Consider the following 11,637-nt stretch of genomic DNA (forward strand, 5'->3'; position numbering starts at 1 on the left):
TCTGTTAGACATAATGCTCTATGTGAAGTAATTTGTTTCCTTTGTGAAATTCTAGGAAGATTAAAATGCATGTTCATAACATCAAGAAAATCACAAGCATTTATGATGTAATCAGAACTATCTGAGGAGCTGTGAAACCTGGTGAGTTGGTGAATTTTTTAAAATGTCTTAAAACATTTTGTTTTTACAAAGATTACAGGAGTAAGAGAAGGTGAATTTTAATCAACTCTTGATATTTTTTTCCTGGTTGATGTGATATAATTAAATGTGGAAAAAAAAAGGTAAATTCTAAAAGGAGACTCTGCCTTGGTGGTTTTCTATGGAGGAAACTCAAGCAGGAGAAATTTTAATTTAAAAACATAAATTACTGTTCTTTATAGTACATTCTAAGTTGTCATTGTTTTGAATGCCTTCCTTTCCAGACAGGTGTGTTATTCTGGGAGATCATCAGGACTCCTGGCTATTTGGAGGTATTGACCCAACCAGTGGAGCTGCCGGTTTGAAAGAAGTTGTCTAGAATTTTGGAAAACTGATTAGTAGAGGTAAATAATGTTTCCTTGGCAAGTGATGACAGAAAGTGACTCAGTGAATCTTCCTTTGTTTTTAGGCTGGTGTACCTAACCATGTATGTTAACAATGATTACAGGCTGGAGACTGAGAAGAACTACCATGTTTGCCAGCTGGGATGCAGAAGAATTTGGACTTCTGGGTTCCATAAATGGGCTGAGGTAACTAAGATAGAAAACTTCTTATTTTCTTGGTCAACATGTATCTCAGGGTAATCACAGATGTGTTCCATTACCTGATGTGGTTTTAATTTGTATAAATACTCAAGAAAATTTAAGAAATAGAGTTTGTTTTTGCTTTTACATCAGTTTGGCAAAACAGAACAACCTCTTAATTACTGGGCACAAACCAATTTTTTCATTATTACTAAAATATTTTAGTTTCTATTTGTATTTGTTTTGTGATAAATAAGTAAAATCTGTAAGCTCAGAAAATAGTCAAACCTAGGAAGCTGCTTCTGACAAGTGAATTAGCTTATCAAAAAGTTGATATAAATCCTTGGCATTAATTTTCAAGTTTTTAACAGTTTCCTTGGATTTCTTCTATTTAGGAAAACAACATACTCTTTTAAGATGACTATACTCTGATTATAGTCCCTCCTTTATGGATTCCATACTAAATTGTAACCATAAGTATATTTTACCATTTACAAAAGTGATTGGGGAGTATAATACAATGATTTTGTAAATTGAATTACTCTAATATTTCAAGGATTTATTTTTAATTCAATTATGATTAATTTGCATTTGTCACTGGCTCTTAATGCTTTATTTTAAAGTGTCTCTCATAGGCCCCCTTCTTTCATCTTCTTCCCTTAGGCTCTCTGTCCAGTAACTCTGAGTTCTTATATGTTCAAGGTAGGCTTGTGCATTTTTTTAAAGGCAGGTGCACCAAAAAGCACTTTCCTTTGACCATCCTCTGTTTTGTTCATCATTTATGAAGTCCAAATTTTATAGAATTGATTTAAAGAATGTCATATCTTTCTTGCCATTGTGTCTGGTTTTTAAAATGCTTTCCTTCTGAATCATTTCCTCATACTTTAAAATAATAATATGAATCAAATAAGTATGGGAATAAAATCACAGTTACTTGTATCACATTTGATTCTATTTATATGGCAAAGTCTTATTATTATGTTGGTGTTACGAACATGCATTTCATAATACACTTATTTAGATGAATCAGATCTTACTCATTAAGGTCATTTACTTTTAGAAATATGTAATTTCTTGTGAATACATGTATATAGAAATACATGTGTCTTTCTATAATCTAAGCAGCTTAAAATATAGGTAAAAAAATCCAAGATATAAGATAATATGTCTTGCATTAATTTAAATTCATGTGAGTTAAAAGACGATTTGAATATTGTTTCCCATTTTCTACTAGCTTCTTGATCATATTCAGCAATGCACTTACTTTCTTTACATATAGTTAAGGAATCTTCTTTATTTCTACTGTAACTCTGTCATAATGGAAACTCTCAGCAGAATCAGCTGTCATCTATCCCATGTGCAGAGGCAAGAATCCTCATTTGTGGGATGACCACTCACAGCTTTAAATGTTTTTACTGTAACTGCTCTTATAAGGTAGCAAGCTAGAGAGAGAGAAAGAGAAGGAAAGAGTTCTCTCCGCATATTCCCGTCTGTGTGTGATGACGTTAGTCTTCCTCTGCTGTATTTTTCTAGAATGTGTGTGCACGTGTGTGTGAGAGAGAAATGTCTTGTCTTTGCCCTAATAGCCACTCTTCTCTCCCTCTAGTTTTTTCTCTATCCTCTTCTTTTTTTTTTCTTTTCTTTCTTCATCAGTATCTTCTTTTTCAAAAAATTCTGGATAAATCAAATTTCCAGCTATCTCACTTTTAATATGGTAAAGTTACTTGGATCCCCAACATCAAGGGATCTCATACTTTAATGTATGTAAGGATTGCCAAGGACACCTTTTAAAAATACAGATTTCCAGGTCTTACTTTGAGCAGTTCTTATCCAGTAGATACAGGGTGAGGCTGAGCATCTCCAAGCCTTCCCCCTTCATATTATGATGCAGGGGATCAGGGACAGTTTTCCTCTGGGTCTCCCTGCTGTTGCTATGAACAGTGGCTACGGCATCACTAATATTTTCTTTCTTATTTTAATTGCATTAATATTGATAAGCAGTTAATAGCATTTTCTTAAAATTATGGTCAGAGGCATAGGCATTTGATTTATAATGGTATCTGCAGACCACTCTTTTATTGAATTAATTTGTTTTGTTTGTATTTCCACAATTGTAAATGCTGTGAGTTAAGTGACCACTTTGCTTCAACTACAGGAGAATGTGAAAACACTCCAGGAGAGAGGGGTTACATATGTCAATGCAAACTCATCCACAGAAAGTAAATTTTATTTCAGATTGTCATTAAATAGTATACCAGCATTTAAGTCTATCAACTCCAACTCATAAACTAAGATTACCCTCTTTCTATGAGATGCCTCAATAATACCTCCATTTTTCCATTTTACCAGAGAGAAAATTATTATGATTCATAACTAAGCTATTGATCCTGACTTCTTTAGTCTGTGTACCATTTGCCTATCTTGGATTACTACTTAAAACTTTAGTAATTTTCACATTCTTCCTGCCGAGCTATTTTTAAGTTGGGCTAAAATATTTCGTACAGAAATACTTCCTGTATGTATTGGAATGACTCTGACATAAGCACCCACTACAGACTTCCTTTTAACCCTGACATGTGGCATGTGTATCTGTAGGCTTTCATCGTATTACAGTTGTTTCTAGGTAACTGTCACAGGACACATGTTAGTTACTGACATGCTCTAGTCTAATGTCTTGATATTGAATTGAATGAATGAATAAAAAATGAACATTATGGCCTTACTGCTTCCTTTGCCAAAGACCCCTAAGTGCTGCTGCTGTAATGAGCAATGACCCTTACTGTTACTGTGGGAGCTGCAGCCTTAGCAGCAGAGTCCGCCTCTACAGTCTCCTATCCCGAGTGTGTGCTGCAGCCTCTCTGGCTCCTGAAGAGTTATTTCCACCTTTGTGTTTTAGTTTTAGCCAGACTGTCTGTCTGTCTGTCTGTCTGTCTGTCTGTCTGTCTGTCTATGTATCTATTTACCTATCTAGCTATCTATTCTAAAATTTTATTTATTTGTTTTTACTGAAGTGTATTTGACTTGTAAAATTAGTTTCAGGTGTACAGCAAAGTTATTAGTTATATATATACATATACATTGTTTTTAGATTCTTTTTCATTATAGGTTATCATAAGATACTGAATGTAATTCCCTGTGCTATACAGTAGGTCCTTGTTGTTTATCTGTTTTATATATAATACTGTATATATGTTAATCCCAAACTCCTAATATATCATATATCTCTCCCCTTCCCCCTTGGGTAACCGTAGTTTCTTTTCTATGTCTGTGAGTCTATTTCTGGTTTGTAAATAAGCTCATTTGTATCATTTGTTTTTTTTACATTCCACATATAAGTGATATAATTTGATATTTGCCTTTCTTTGTCTGACATACTTCATTTAATATGATTACTCTCTAGGGTCCACCCTGTTATTCTCCAGGAATGATGCCTTCAATTTGAAGTCTGTTATATCTTGTTTATAATTAGAAAATAAAGTTAGAATTAAATAGAGGTTTGAAGTCCATTTGGAGGTATTAAAATACTCTCTTATTTAATTTGCAGGCAATTATACTCTCAGAGTGGACTGTACACCCCTTCTTTTCCAGTTGGTATATAAACTGACAAAAGAGGTATGTAAATTGATCTGTCATAATGTTTTCTGATGAGTAGATAAATCAAAAACTTTTGTTTTCTAAATCACTTATATTTAAACTGGTGACAGACATAGCTGATTTGTATAAATAACAAATCAGAATGAGCTTAATACACTACTTATGTGACATAACTATGAGAACAGTAGTGCTATTCTCTTTGAATAATAGTTCCTAATAATTGTATAGATTTGTTATAACGTGCAGGGTCTATTGTTTCATGGGGCAGAGTCTTTTTGATATAACAGAATACTGAGCTGGAATGGGGAAGCCTTGGCTGTGAAGATTGCCTTGGCTATTCATTCATTCATTCATTCATTCAGCAAGTATTTATTGTGTGGTTACTATGTATCAGGTCCTATGAAAGGAACTCTAGCAGCAACAGTGATAAAAGTACAAGGTTACTGAATCCAAATACAGAGAGGCCACAGACCTGTAAATGAGGACTCATGCTTCACTTGAATAGTGGATACTACATACAGTGGAGGACAATTATGGAAGAGAGAAGCTAAGACCCTGGGGTAGCTGGTGAGGGTGGGAAGCATTAGAAGGTGTTTACAGAAGATTTAGTGGTTGGGCTGTAAAATGGAAGGATGTGAAAGTGGAGAGAAGGTTTCTCCTCTGAGGACACAGGACCTAATAAATGTGGATGTGTGAAAGAACATATTTCCTGACCTCTGGGTAATGCAATATAACCTAAATGTAAGGTGTTGGTGAAAAGCTGGTAAGAAATGGGGCCTGACACATAGACCTAAATGTTCATAAATCTGGTGGTGGAGAAATTAAAGAATCCTTAACAAGGTTGTACATTATCATATTTATTCATTAGAAAGATTACTCTGTATCAGTGCAGTGTATAGGTTAAGCTGTAGTAAGTCTAAAAGTAAAATGGAAGTAATTCCACATGCTTATTTAGCAAACAGGAATTTATAACTACTAGTTATGTAAAAAGTACTCTGAAAACTCTATTGCACTCTGAACCTCTAAAAATTATGTAATCCCTCATTGAGTATATGTGTGCTTCATTTAAATAATCCCCCATTATAGAATTTAACTGTAGAAATGTTTCTTTCAAGTAGGTATCACTTAGATGACAGTGGGAAGTAGATGTCACATCTCTAGGTCCTGTTTCCCAGTCTCCCTTCATCTTGCCCTGTCCTTTTCACTGTTTGTGTCTTTAACATCTCATCCTCCCAAGTGAGCATCCTCCCATGCCCATCACAACCCCCACCATACTGGGAAGCTTAGGTCCTTGATCCTTTTATTGAAATGTCCCATAAAAACATCTTATCTAAAAGCACGCTGTAAAGACAGTCCCTGTTGGAGAATCCTTTTCAGGAGATACATTTACACTCTGTCCTACAGAGGAGGCTTCTGCCTTTATAGGAGGGGTAGTAAGAATTTTAGGGCCAAGAAGAAGCTTAGGTCTATCCCCTTTGTACATTTATTCAATAAGTATTAAATGTGTAAGTGGTTACTATAGTGACAGGATGAATCAAACATAGATTCTGCTATTAGGGTGTTAACTGTGTAGCCAGGAGAGACTATGATAAAGAATTTTCAAATCTAAGATAGAGATTAAAATCACCAAAGTGAATACAGATAAAAGTGGTGTGGGAAGCCAGAAAGAAATGTCTCAGTTTATCATTTTACACGTTGGAATTAAACAGCCTGCTTAATGGGAAATTGCAAAAATTTTTCCCATTTCCCATTCTTTTATGTTAATTTGAATTTAATTTTCATGCCACTTTAGATATAATGTATTTGTCTTTCAGAGTTTTTGTTTTAGGTAGTTTTTTTTAACAGTTTAACTGGGAAACTTAAATGTATCTTTAGAAGTTACATTATCAGGATGAAGTAACTGTCCAGAAGAGAAGAGTGAGATTTTATAATCTTGTTTGATTTGATTGTTAGTGGAGGAATCAGACATCATTCATCTGGAGAAATGCTGTTGGTTGCTGAAGGCTCAATCACGAACTGGATGATTTGATTTAGAGACATTTGGCCCATTGGTTTCACCACCAATTCATCCATCTCTGAGTGAAGGTGGGAATCCTTCTATTTTTTACAAATGTTCTTTGCTAAATACGTGAGCCCTGTTCTACCTTTGGAGCCTTGTGTAAGTGGGTTTACCTTTCTGCACCTGAATATTCTCATATATAAACTCAGTTTGACCAAGACAGTCGTTATGAAACTGTGCTCCAGTGTGGTGCCTCAGCGTCTGGTGCAGGGGTCAGGGTGATGGACATTGAATAGGCAAAGCTCTAGCTTGCACACATGACCCCAGCTCTTCCTCAGCTGTGGAGTCTCTACTGTATTTCTTTTATATAGAAGAAGTTTCCACTGCTGTATCCTTGCCCACCCTTAAAAAATTAGGAAAGTACTGGACTAGACCATCTCTAAGATCCCCACTTAGCTCTGATCTTTTCACTGCTATATATATATTTTTCAAATGAGGTTTACAAAGAGTAGTTGTGGGTGATAATCACAAAAACTGTATTTGAAATCTGAAAGCTTGAGTTCTGTTTCTGATTCAGACCTTTTTAAAAAAACCTATTACTTTTAGCAAGTCATTTAACTACTTCTTAACTTCAATTTTCTGCTCTTTGAGGGCACAGAATTAGATTCTTGAAATAGTCTGTATTCTTCAGATTTCTAGTGTGTTTTAGAAATACTTGTTAGGGTAGCTAGAACAGATAGGGCTTCCACTTCCGCAGTGCAGTTGTGTTTTTACCTTTTTAGAATTGGAGATTGAGAAATCACTTCATTTGGAAACAAAATGATTCCATTTATTTTTTATGAAAAGTTTAAAAACCACAGGATTAGATTATAAATTGCCCTTTATTTCTGAAATTTAATATATTTATACAGATTAAGTGGTACAATGAAGACTGCAGTACAGAATTTCTTTCTCTTATAGTGTGTTTTCTTTGCTTCATGAAGAAGCTGTATGAAGCTTGTTAATAACAACACAGTATATCTTTAATAGAGTTCAACTTTTCTTCTATTTTCCTTTTTCTTCTTAGTCTTTCCAAATTAGGATAATTGTGGTCTCTGACTTTTTCCAGTTAAAATTTTAAAATGTTTTTTGTTTTTTAAATACTACAATCATTTTTGTCTTTTGGAACTAATATAAGATAGAGACAGGTAGGCAGACAAAACCAAACACTGAATGGTAGTATTTTCTTCTAGGAAGTTAAATTTTGGTTATAATTATGCCAGGAAAAACAAAAAAAAACTTCCTAAGATAGTGGAAACTACTAATAACTTTTAAAAATTAAGTCAGTTTACGGGAGTCATGCCTCCTTTCATAAGCATGCCATTATTAACAGGAGCTTTGTTGGCTGTGATTTATTGTGTGTTTTCCTATTTTACAGGTTTATTAAATGCCTTTGGTGAAAATCATGACAGCCACATAGATTTTAAGGAGATATTCTGTGGGTTATCAGCCTGTTGCAGAGGACCTCTGGCTGAAAGACAGAAATGTGAGTGTGTTAAACATCACAAAATTTGGAAACTATACAGAGAAAAAATTAGCATTCATTCATGTAAAAAATCATTTGATTAAGGCATGAATTTTCATCACTTTGACAAATAACAATCTCTTCCTGAGGTTTTACTGAGGTCAGTGTGAAGATTCAATCATCTATTCTTTTTTACTATGGAGTAATTTAGGATCTTTGTTATTAATAATGGTTGATTTTCCAGATGAATGTATAATTCATGATAAATGAACTACGTCAGTCATGATGTGTTTGAAAATGTTAAAGCATATAGAAAATACTTTCTGGTAGTCTATATAGAAAATTTGTCTTGCTTAACTTGAATTCCAGCTTATTTTCTATCACTTGTGTGTACTGATATTTTATTAGCAAAATTAAATTTATGATAAAACATTTTTATTAAATACTAAAATTGTCTTTTAAACCTAGCTAAAATGTTATAGTGTAATTTATAAGCATATTACAGTAATAAATCTTAACTGTATTTGGGAAAATGCAGCAGTTTACATTTAATTGGAACCTAATTCATATATATTCACTAGGGTCATTATTTCTACATCTTTCTAAAATAGAATTTCACAAATATTGCATATTTTGGGTATGATACTTAATATTTTGATATTCTTTAGTAATGTTGTACAGTGATGCACTCAGTTAATTTAATAGCATAATTATTACAGGAGTGTATGAAGTAGATAATTATTTAATCTTAAAAATTTAGATTTTTTTTCTTCCCTGATAGTATACAATTACTCTAACCTGGCTTTGTGATAGATTATTTGTTCACATTAAAGTTCTGATATTAAAGAGGCTGAAGTCTTTGTTTCTCAATTGAGGTTAATTATTGCCTTAATTTTTCTTTAATTTATTTATTCCAGTGGACTAGTAGAAGTTAACCAACTAGACTAACTAGTAATTTTGCCGATATTGATGTTAACTAACAAAGTGCTGATATTTTGGATTCTTAGCTTGTTGTATATAAACTTCGTTGAAGATTTGAAATTGTTCTTTGGCAAAAATATTGGGTGCACGTTAACTACATTGGAGACCCTCTTTATACAGTCATCCCACATTATCTGCTGAGGATTGGTTCTGAGACACCCTCAGATACCAAATCCATGGATGCTCAAGTCCTTATGTAAAATGGCACAGTATTTGCACATAACCTATGCACATCCTCCTGTATACTTTAAATCATCTGTAGGTTACTTATAATACTCAATACAATGTAAATGATATGTAAATAGTTGTCAGTACATAGCAAATTCAAGTTTTGCTTTTGAGAAGTCTCTGGGAAAATTTTTTTTTTGGTCTGTGGTTGTAACAGGTACAGAGGGCTAACTGTACCAGCTTTTTGTTGATTCTTAAAGTAGATGGAATATTTTCAGCATTATAAGAATCAACTCTGATCAGTTTTAAATATTAGAAATTAAAGGCTTGAATTACCTTCTTAAAATCTGTGAGATATTGTATAATAACTTGGCCTTTTTCAGTTTGCAAGAAATTTAACTTTAGATTTAGGTGAAGGATAGTGTTCTCTAACCTGGCTAATGATATAAGGAGAGAGACTTGTGAAGTGTACAGGACTTCCTACAAGTTCAAAGGACTTTAATGACACAGTCTCCTCCAAATAAGAACTTAATCCAGAATGTTTGAGGAACCAAATAATTTTACTAGGGCAGCTTCTAACAAAATGCATTATACATCAGAATATAAAAGTAATTTTCCTCTGTAAGAGTCTTTTCTTTAGTTTGCTTCAAGGTATTTGATGTTGACGGTGATGGAGTTCTAAGGTTGAACTGAGAGACACGTGGTTGCACATTTAGAGGTCTGGATGGACAACAGCACTGATGATATCCTGGTAAAGTCTGATTGTATACATTTTCTTGCATGTAAACTTTCAACAGGAACATAGAGTGAAGAATTTTTCAAAAGAGGTTGAGAAAAAATTTCTTACTACTTCTAGTTGCTATATTATGCTACTCAAAATATTCATGGCCAAAGATGCAAAATTGGGAAGAGAACTTGCCTTAGAAAATTTAATAGACTAAATGTATTACGTTAAAAAAAAAGAAACCACAGGAAAATTCTCATAAATTTTTAAGGCAAACAAGCAATCTATTTCTGGTATTTAAAAAAATATATATACATACTTGACCAAAAATATTTTATACTTTGGCTACTGGCTAATAAAAATGATACCTGCTCTTTCCTAACTACTGATTTGGGTTTCTGTTTTTAAAGGAATTACATGTGGATCTATCCAACATTGTAGAAGACACATTGAATGCACATGACACCACAAAGGTGAGTCTAGCAGAGACTAATTTATTCTTTTCTAGATATACGTTATATTCTGAATTGGTATATATACCTTACATATACATACTTGAATCTCTTCTACATCATCCCTGCTAAATGCTTATTTGGACCTGTGGTTACAATGCCTCCAAGTTGTCTCAAAGGAAAGCCTATTCCATCTTTAAACAACTCCATTAAGTGTTATTTACATAAAAACATTTATTATATTTTATAAGCTAGCCATTTAATAAAAATTAAGTATACACAACCCTTGCTATCTGTAGTTTATAATCTTTACTTCTCCCATTTTAATACATTATGGTAAGAATAATTAAACTATAAATTAGTATGTATTTATGTATGATTGTGCATGTGTGTAGAAGAATTTGTTAATCTATAATTTGCTCACAAAGTCACTCAACTTGGAAAGCAAGCTTCATATTATAAAAATTACCTCACTCAGTTCAGATTTTGCCAAAGGTATGTTTTTAGGTAACCCGACAACTACAGATGCAGAATTATTAATCTTTCCCCAAAATCACATTTAAACTGAAATCATAAGAAATTTTTACTGTTGGCTTTGCAGCTATTAGTGACTGTCTAGAAGTGGTCAGACTTTGTTTTCATCCAGTGGTCTTAGTGTCAGGAAGAGCTCCTTTTATTGTTTACCATTTAAATAAGAGTTGGAAAAACTCCCAAGTGGAGCTTTTCTAGTGCCATATGACAGCAATCAGAACATGCAGGAATAATCTTGAAGGTTTGATTTGTAGCATTGTTTTTACCTGGCTCTTTACTGCCCCCTCTTGATGTTAGAAAATGCTCTATTGCAGAATACCTTGGTTAGTAGGGCAAAAGGAAATGAAATAAAGCCCAATCACTTGAGGCTATGAAAGATTCTGTAAGATTTTATGTTTTAAAGAGTTTGAGTGTTAACTCTGCTATCCTTTAGGAATATTAAATTGATAATGTGCTACTCATAAAGCACTATTTTGATGATAAAATGTTTTCCTCTGTCTTTGGGCCAGCAAGCAAGTTATTGGAGGAGTTATTAAAAAAAAACCCGGTTTCAACCATGTGAATCCCAGTCTTGTACATCTAATTTGTTTTAATCATAGACAAAAAATATATAAATACTTCAGTTATACAGAACACAAATAAACTTTATATGGAAACATTTTTGTTCTACTAATACAAAAAATACAATTTAATCAAATTTACAGTATTCTTTATGTGTATTAAAGAAATGGGGTGTTTTAAAGTGATGTCCAATGATAAAGTTTTATGAAAGTAATACACATATATTTCTGGAAATATTGCAACTTGCTACATTTTGGGTGGCAGTATGACTTTAAAATAGTTAATGACATGAATACTTCTGTACTTTTTTACTTGTAATGTCAGTCGTAAGAACTTGTCCTTTCAAAGACCATCATTTTTTATGTATGAAATATGTCAAAGTGAAGAGTTATTGTGTGAGG

This window comes from Vicugna pacos, unplaced genomic scaffold (assembly GCF_048564905.1).
Source record: "Vicugna pacos unplaced genomic scaffold, VicPac4 SAC-SAT, whole genome shotgun sequence".
In the NCBI taxonomy this organism is placed as follows: domain Eukaryota; kingdom Metazoa; phylum Chordata; class Mammalia; order Artiodactyla; family Camelidae; genus Vicugna; species Vicugna pacos.